The sequence below is a fragment of the Arachis hypogaea genome, chromosome 14 (genome assembly GCF_003086295.3).
Source record: "Arachis hypogaea cultivar Tifrunner chromosome 14, arahy.Tifrunner.gnm2.J5K5, whole genome shotgun sequence".
NCBI lineage: Eukaryota > Viridiplantae > Streptophyta > Magnoliopsida > Fabales > Fabaceae > Arachis > Arachis hypogaea.
In genome coordinates this window covers 58,580,803-58,590,743 of record NC_092049.1, presented here as the reverse complement: position 1 = coordinate 58,590,743, position 9,941 = coordinate 58,580,803, and positions in this window count along the sequence as shown.

The window sequence follows — 9,941 nt, the reverse complement described above, 5'->3', positions numbered from 1 at the left end:
GTTCTGGTCACGTTGAAATTGTCGCTGCCGCTGTGAATTCAAAATAAGCGGGCTTATCATGGTTGATTAGTACGAGTTCAACTAATTGAGGTATGGGGTTTAATTTAAATGGTTTTAATTTAAGAATGCCTACAAGGTTTATTGAATAACTACAAATAGGATTAATAGCTGTGAGTAATTGATTGATTATATGAATATTGGATTGTGGTTGTGATTGTATTTGGTGTTGTGATTGAATTGAATGTAACTATGTCTGGTAGATGATTGAATTATTGACTGTTGGCTGCTGAAATGGTTATTTGGTATATTGCTATGGCTGTGAAAGTGACTCGAGACTAGTTTAGAATTGTGGTTTTAATTGATTATGTATAATTGGTTGAGGCTGAGATAGTCGTTCGATATATTTGATATTGAATTGAGAATTGTTGAAGAATTAGGACCTAAAAGACTAAACTATTATTAAAAAATCTGATTTTCAAAATAGAATGGTAACTTTGAGGATGACCCAGTAATTTGCTAGTGATCAAAACGATGTGAGATTAAAAGCTGAGTAAACTTTAGTAAGTGTAGTTGTTAGGATTCAATTTTGAAGGTTTCGTATTAACTAAAGAATTAGTTATGATTTTTCAAAGTTAAGCTGTGAAATCTGATTTTTTGCATTATCTTTAAATGAAAACAGTAACTTTGAAAGGCTGTAACTAATTTTTTGATGATTAGAATTGTGTGGAATCAAGTCCAGGTTAAACCTGGGAAGATTTGGAACTGAACTGGAGAATTTGAGACTTTTTTGTTAAATATATGATTTATGGTGAATTTTTAAATTACGGGTGAGGAATCTGATTTTATTGTAGAATTTTTAGAACAGCAGTAACTTGTTGGCTCTGCTATGAATGTTTTGAATTGAATTTTGAAACAAAACCAACTTTAAATGAAACTTTAGTCTTATTTTTTTAATGTCGTAACATTTCAGAATGGTTGGGATTGTGGTTTTAAAGATATGAATTTTTGAAATATGACGCGTTATGTAGTAAAAGCCAGATTCTGTTATCTTAAATCAGTAACTTTGAAAGTTCATAATTTTTTATTTTGGACTGGTATTGAGATGCAACCAATTGGAGCTGAAAATTAAGTATGTTTAGTATATGTAATTTAAATTTTAGGGTTGTCCATGTTTTAATGCGTGAGTTACGGGACTTGGAAAAGGATATGTTCATTGGCTTTTAAAACAGAATTCTGCAGAAAATTACTCAACTTCAAAGTTACATAACTCCTTCATTAAAAATGCTATTGACCTGGAATCAATTGGAAATGAAAACTGGATTAGTGAAGCTAAAGCATATTAATTTTTAAGGTCATTGAATTTAATTTGGATTTCATATTGAATTTTGAATATCACATGCTGCTGCTGTTTATTTTTTTGGTTTTAAACACTGCAGAGCAGTCACAGTTTTTCTTCTATTCCTAAGGCTAGAAAAATTAGAAAATTGTAGTCTTTGGTTTGTTAGAAAGCTTATTTCAAGTTGAGTGTCTGGACAAAAAGTTTGCACAATTCCGAGTTTTTTTGTTATATTAAAAACAGAAAAGAAGATAGAGTGTCGAGGATGTCTTAGTGACAGTTATGAGCCCATAGGGTTAGAGATGATTCTTAACGTTATATGGTTGATTCAATATTGGAAATTATTTGATTTTGAAATGATTTGATATTGAAAAGGTTGAAAAGAGTTTAGTAAATTGTTTGGTTGGGACCCATAAGGGTGGCTAAATCCTATTTTTAAAGGAGATTAGGTCCAAATTTTTATAAAAGTATTAGGACTTAATCAAAATAAATATTTAAGGCTTGTCTAATGATAATTACTTTAATAATTCTTTTGAGAAAAGATATTTGACTTATGAAGTTGTTGGCAAGGACGTGGGTTTTGTCCCGCTTGCTTATTTACGATTGTAAAAGAGAAAAGAGTAACATGATAAAGAAATTAGAGAACAAGCAGAGGACCTATTGGAAGGTTATTTATTGCATTAAGGCAACTTCAGAGATAATTATATATTCATCTGCTGCATTGAGGCAGTCAGATAGATGGTGGTGCGACCACTGAGAATGCTTTCTTGCGGTACAGATCCATATTTCATTTCTGTAAGGCAGAGGGGTTATTTCCTACTACAGAAGTACCGCTGATGACAAGTCATCTTATGCTAGCTTTTCAAGCAATTTTCACTTGTTTCATTAGGTTTTATGCACTTTCTTGCATTGTAAGTAAGTAATTTGGAGTGAATTTGCATGGTTTTGTTGAATCAATCAACCATCCTTTATTTGACACTAAATCATGAGGTTTAAGCTAAATTTAATTGATTTTTTTCAATGATTTATGAACCTTGTGAATTTGGTGATGCTTTGATTGGTTGTTTGAATCACTTGTAGGTGAAGAAATGGATGAAAAAGGAATTTTTGGCACGCTTTTGAAGTAAAAGCACACTTTGAACCTTAGGCCACGCTTTGGAAAGCGTGACCTAAGGAACCAAAAGTGTGGCGCACCAAAGGAAGCAAGGCCATAGCCCAGCATCAAACCAAACAAGGCCAAGGAAGCATTAGCGTTAAGTTGACTTACCTAACTGAGCGCCCAAAAGAATGGAAGAAAGCATTGGCGCTCAGTTAACTCTTTCTACCTTTTTCGTGCTCCCCCTTGAAAGAAATCAAAGCACAATCAAGAAAAATGGGGGAGCCAAGGATCGAACTCTACACATGGAGGACAAAGAGGAAGCGCTACAAGCAAAAGAAATTTGCCAAAGTGCATCCACCAAGAGTCGAACTTGGAGCTCCTCACTTGCAAAGAAGAAGCGCTATTAATCTTTAAGGAAAATATCCTCAAGATGCACTCAACAAGGCTCGAACTTGGAGCCTCCTGGTGCAAAAACAAGAGGCACTCAGTTACTTATTCTTCACTGAGCGCTAATTTCACTTTGCAAGGAACAAGTCATGAAGCTTCACTTGGCCAAAGAAAATTGGCACCAAAGTGGCCTCACAAGGAATCGAACCTGGAGCTCTCAAGTCAAAGCATAAGGCGCTGCGCTAGTGTTCCACAAAGAGGGTGCTAAGTTAAAAGTTTCCACCTGAGCTCTACCCCTTCATGCCAAGAAAATTTGTGATTTGCTTCCACCAAGACTCGAAGCTGGGCTCATCCAAATCAAGAAGAGGTGCTGAGTTAACTCACCTCACAAGCAAGGGGTGGTTAGTTAATTGCTTTGCACTGAGCGCTATAGAGACACACTTAGAGCAAGGCTTGTGACGCAACATGGAAAAGCCAAGGAAGCACATGTAGTTCTCAGTTACTTTAAAGTAACTGAACGCTACCCTAGAGCATGGCATGAACCAAAATGAAGCCAAGGACCAAGACTTGGAGCGCTCAGTTAACTTAGTTAACTGAATCCTCCCCTGGAGGTGCACCATGGGCCAATTTCACTTCAAGTGCTATTTTGGATTCAATTCTTCACGAATTGAAAAGCCCACTCAAAATTCTGAAGATCAAAAATAGAAAGTGTATAAAGAGGACTTAGTTTGATTTAGAAAGGACCTTTTGTTAACTTTTACTTTTCACTTTGGAATTTTCATTGATTTTGAGCTTTGAATTGAGAATTGGGATTGAGAGCTGAGTTCTCTCTTCCTTGTTCTCACTTTTGATTTTCTTGCTTTCTGTATTTGAATTGTGGATAGAGATTGAAGGAATTCTGTTTCAATCCTTGATCTACAATTTATCTTGGTTCTCTTCTGCATAATTCTAAGGAATTGTGATTTGGATTTAGCTTTTTGATTTCATTTTCATTTCTTTGCTACTTTTGCTGTCTTCCTTTGCTTCTTCTCAATTGATCTAAGGATTGGATCTAAATCTTCTTTACTGTTTTTAAATTTTCTTTCCTTCTGCAAATTGTTCTCTGCTGGATCAAGGAAGGAATTGAGATCTAGACTTGTTTTCTAGGCTCATTGAGCCTCTGAGCTTTTGGATTTCCTTCTTAGTTCTTGCAATTGCATTGAAATTACTTTTTGCTTTTATCCTTCATTGTAATTTTCTAATTCTGTTTAGATCTGCTGCAATTAATTCATCTTCTTTACTTTCTGTCATTAATTTTTGAATCCCAGCACCCCACACCCCTTTATTATTCAATCAATTTACATTTCTTTCACTTTAAGCTTCAGCTATTTATATTTCTTGCAATTTAAGCTTCAGCTATTTTACTTTCTTGCACTTTAAGTTTCTGCAATTTTACTTTCTGCAATTTGAATTCCTTGTCATTTGCATTCTGTTGGCTACAAAACAACTCAAATCATCACTTGTTTGCTTAACTAAATCACCCACCTAACTAAGATTGCTTAATCCTTCAATCCCTGTGGGATCGACCTCACTCATGTGAGTAATTACTACTTGATGTGACTCGGTACACTTGCCGGTGAGTTTTAGGTGTTAGAATTTCGGTTTCAACCCATCAAGTTTTTGGCGCCGTTGCCTGATGTGTGGAAAACGATCCAATACGAAACTAACCGGCAAGTGCACCGGGTCGCATCAAGTAATAAAACTCACGGGAGTGAGGTCGATCCCACAGGGATTGAAGGATTGAGCAATTTTAGTTTAGTGGATGACTTAGTCTAGCGAATCAAGAGTTGATTTGAGTGGTTTGTATTTGACAGAAGCTAAATTGCATGAAATTTAAAAGGGAGAGGGACAATTGACAAGAAATTAAAAAGGGCAGAAAATAAAAGTGCTGAATCTTAAAGAACAAGAAATTAAATTGCAGAAACTTAGATTGCAAGAAATGTAAATTGCAGAATCTTAAGATGCAAGAAATTTAAATAACTTGAATCGTAAAGGGAATTGGGATTTGGATTTGCATGAATTAAACAAGAGAAAGTAAAATTTAACAAACAGAAATGTAATAGATGGACTCAATTAAACCGGATCTTGAATGAAAATGAAAATAAGCTTGGTGTAGCAACGAAACAAGAAAATTGAAATTGAAAGCTGTAGATCTCAGGACTCAAGAGACTAGATAGCCAAGTCTAGATCTCACTGCCTTCCTAGATCCAGCAAGAACAATTGCAAAAGAAATGAAGAAAAGTAAATTGCAGAAATAGTAGAAGAAGAAGCAATTAACAGAAATGGAAATTCAATTATGCAGAAAATTAAACAAGATCTCAAGGTGAGATTAAAACAGAAGTTCTTCAATTCTCCACCCAAGATCCAAAGAAAGAAAAGTAAAGAGTGCTGAGCAAGAACAAGGAAGAAGAGAGATCAATTCTCCTTCCTAATTCTCTTGAATTCTAAAAACAACAACTAAAATGTAAAGGTGAGCTCTCTCTCTGAGTGTTCTAAGAATTCTAAATGAAAAGCTCTCGAAAAACTTAAATCTTAAGCTATTTATAGACTTTCTTCAAATGGTCTTCAAGCCTTGAATTGGGCCTTTGCTCTTGATGGAATTGGGTTGATAAAAGCCTCTGTTGATTGCACTTGGAGTTGGAGAGAAACCCATTGTGAATCGGGACATAAAGCACAAAAGCTTGAGTCAAAGTTTGAGGTAAACTTTGGCTCAAGCTTTTTATACCAGCCACCCCCTTTTGCTGCTATCCACGTTTGAGCTAAAGTTTGAGGTCAAACTTTAAGCCAAACGTGGATCACCTTGTATGCATGTGTGGCACCAACGTTTGCCAAAAAGCTTGAGGCAAACGTTGGCGCAAGCTTTTTCCTCCAGGGTGTTTGTTTTAGGTGCCAACGTTTGCCAAAAAGCTTAAGGCAAACGTTGGCGCAAGCTTTTGCTCCATCCAGGGTGTTTTCAACTCTTCCAAAAGTTTGAGCTAAAGCTTGAGGCAAGCTTTGGCTCAAGCTTTTTGTTCTCTCTTGCTCCTAGCCATTCCTTCTTTCTTCAACCCTCTTCAAAACTCTTTTCACCTATCATCAATCAATCAAAACAATCAAAGCTATGCTCCAAATCATGAGATTGTGTTTCTTTCATAATATATGACAATTATAGCACAAAATCTCATGAAAATACATTAATTTATCTATGGTTGATTGAATCAAAGGAAATATGAAATTCTACCCAATTGGCTTACTTATGGCTCAAGAAAGTGCATAAAAACAATTGAAAACAAAAGAAAAAGACTAGTGAAACTAGGCTAAGATGACTTGTCATCATTGCCGGAGATTGATTAGATTGACAATGATTAAGTAAGGTGGTGGTCTAGATTAAGCACTTTTTCTTTATTTTTGTTTATTTCCTTTATTTTTAACTAGCACACTAACTATTTGAGACTTTGTCTCTACTAACTCTCACTGCACTCAAGCTACAGGGTGCTCTTGTGTTTCTTGTTGTTTTGGTTTTATGACAGAGGCAAGGAGGGAGACCCCTACCTTCTGTGAAGCTGACAAAAGAACTCTCCGAAGGTTAAGAAGAGAAGAAAAAGGGAAAGGAATTGTTGGAGAGGAAGAAATTTTTGAAGAAGAATATCATGAAATGGAGGAACACTCCACAAATCCAACAAATTCACTAGTAGGAATGGCCAACAATAATGGTCAACCACAGAGGAGAGTATTGGCTTCATACACATTTGCTAATCCAAGGCATTGTGGGAGTAGCATCCTTACCCCAAATGTCAACGCAAATAACTTTGAATTGAAGCCCCAGCTCATCACATTGGTACAGAACAATTGTTCATATGGAGGAAGCACTTTGGAGGATCCAAACCAACACTTATCCACCTTCCTGAGGATTTGTGACACAGTGAAATCCAATGGTGTGCATCCAGAAACATACAAATTACTGCTGTTCCCATTTTCATTGAGGGACAAGGCTGCTCAATGGCTCGAAACCTTTCCACAAGGAAGCATCACTAGCTGGGAGGATCTAGTGAATAAATTTTTGGCCAAGTTCTACCCCTCTCAAAGGATCATCAGGCTCAAGACTGAGGTGTAAACCTTCACACAAATGGATGCTGAATATCTCTATGAGGCATGAGAGAGGTACAAGGCCCTAATTAGAAAATGTCCCCCTGAGATGTTTAATGAATGGGACGTCCTTCAAAAATTCTATAAAGGTTTGACTATGAAGGCTCGGGAAGCACTAGATCATTCAGCAGGAGGCTCCTTACAATTGATGAAGATAGCAGAAGAGGCTCAAAACCTCATTGATATGGTGGCAAACAATCAATATTTCTTTGGCCATCAGAGACAATGCCAACCATCACAAAGGAAAGGAGTGCTAGAGTTGGAAGGAGTAGACACAATCCTAGCTCAACACAAGATCATGCAGCAGCAAATCCAACAACAATTTGAGCAAATGGCTAAAAGAATTGATAGCCTCCAAGTTGCAACAGTGAATACAAGCCAACCATCAACCACATGGGGGCAAAATGAAGAAAACCAAGAAGATCAGCCGCAAGAACAAATTTAATATGTGAACAACCAAGGCTCAGGCCAAAATGAGGTTTATGGTGACACCTACAATCCATCCTGGAAGAACCATCCAAACCTAAGATGGGGAGATAACCACACTCAAAACCAACAACCATAGCAAAGAAATTCAAACTAAAACAACTCAAGAAACAACCAAAACCACAATCCATATAGAAAACCCCAAAACACCTACCATCAATCTTCAACATCTCACAACTAGCCACAACCATCACAGGACACTCAAAGAATCTCCAACTTGGAGATGTTGCTAGAAAAGATGCTAAAGAACCAAGAGATAACAAGCAAGAATCAGGAAGCCTCAATAAGAAACCTAGAGAGGCAGATGGGACAATTGTCCAAGCAAGTTGAAAGGCCAACAAGCTCACTCCCAACTGAGAAGTGGAAAAACCTTGGTGAGTAACAAAGAAGATAACAAGAGGGCTACAGACAATGACAAAGCTAGCAGTAAGCATGGTGAAGCTAGCAACAAGGAAGAGATGACAGCAAGAAAACAAGCTCAAGAGAAGCCTAAAGAAAAAGATGACTAGCCACAAGATCCAAGGAAAGGGAAGCAAGTAATGGAGGAAGCATCTCAAGGGCAGGAGTAGGCAGTGACGGCTTTCACACCTCCCTTTCCATACCTTCAGAGGTTCAACAAGAAAACCAAGGATCAACACTTCCCCAAATTCTTTGAAGTCTTCAAGAAGTTGGAGATCAATATCCCCCTGGCTGAAGCATTAGAGCAGATGCCTCTATATGCAAAATTCTTGAAGGAGCTCATTAACAAAAAGAGAAGCTGGCATGAGAAGGAGATCATTATGCTCACATAAGAGTGCAGTGCTATAATTCAAAGAGGTCTCCTACTAAAGCTCAAAGATCCTGGGAGCTTTTTCTTACCTTGCACCATTGGTAATATGACCATAAAAAGGGCACTGTGTGACTTAGGGGCCAGCATCAACTTAATCCCTTATTCTATGATGAGAAAGCTATGCATAGAGGAGGTAAAGCCCACACAGATGTTCCTAGAGCTCGTGGACAAATCATTGGTGTTTCCCAAAGGAGTAATTGAAAACCTTTTGGTCAAGGTGGATAAGTTCATATTCCCTGCAGACTTTGTGATTTTGGATCTAGGAGAAGAAGGAAATGAATCTATTATCTTGGGAAGATCATTCTTGGCCACAGCAAGAGCCATTATAGATGTTGAACAAGGAGAGCTGACTCTAAGGGTATATGATGAAAGCATTACTCTGAATGTCTTTCCAGAAGCATAGCATAATAATGAAAATGAAGAATGCATGGAAGCTGACAAAAAGAACTTGCAGTGAAAGGAAGAAATCAACAAGACACTCATTAATCCCCCTCCAAAGCAAGAGACAAGCAGCAAGGCAGGTCATAAAGAGAATGAGACTGCACCGAATAATGAGAAGAAGCAAGAAGGAAGTGAGGTGTTAGCTACTGAGAAAATAGATTCCAAAACACAGCCCACTGTCAAAGGAAAAAAATCATCAAGAAAAGGGAAGAAAAGCAAAAAAAAGGGTCCAAGAGGGTGGAAAAATAAAAAAAAATCCCAACTGAAGGATTTTCAAAGGGAAATGAGGTAAAGCTAATTTATCAACAGTTAGGGACAAATCAACAAGCTGATGACTACTACATTATCAACAGGATTCTCTCACTAGAGCATGCAGAAATTGAACATCAAAGCACTGGCAGGAAGCTTACTGTGAGAGGAGACAAGCTGAGACATCACTGTCATCAACCACCCTAAAGAGGGTCCAATGTCAAGCTAGTGACAATAAAAGAGCGCTACATGGGAGGCAACCCATGATTTAATATTCTTGTTTCAATTTTAATTTCAATAATCAATGGTCCTTCTAGCATGAATTTGAATTCTCATGAGCATACAGGATAATTGGAGGCATTATATTGAAGTATATGCTAGAGCTCTAAGTTTGGTGTCCCTGAAGGCACTCCAAACTAGTTTCTCAAGTCATCTTAGACTATATGCTTATTCATTTTGATTAAGTATATAGCCAAACATTAAGTTTGGTGTCTGCATATACACTTAATCTCATAGAAACCATTTTTGCTCAGAGGATTAAAATTATGAATAGATGAGCCATACACTGCTTCATTTTAGGAGTTTATGGTAGAAAATAAAATGTTTCTTATGATAAATGCACCAATTATGATGAATATTAATTGCATTTTACATGGATCCCTTAGCATATAACAAGTTTGGTGTCCACCAAATCTTTGTTCAAAATCTAAGGACCATAATTGGTCAATTATACATAAGGAATATGCAAAATTTGTTTTATTTTCTTTTTGCTACTAACCACTACACCACCGTGCCACATTTTACTCCCAATGCTAACCAATTCTTTAATTTAATTGTGTAGGACAAAGAAGATTGAGAATAGGACAAGAAGGAATGCATGCACGGCTAGGACAAAGAAAAAGAGAGTCACATGTGCCTAGAGAATAGTGCACTCTTGGAGACAAAAATCT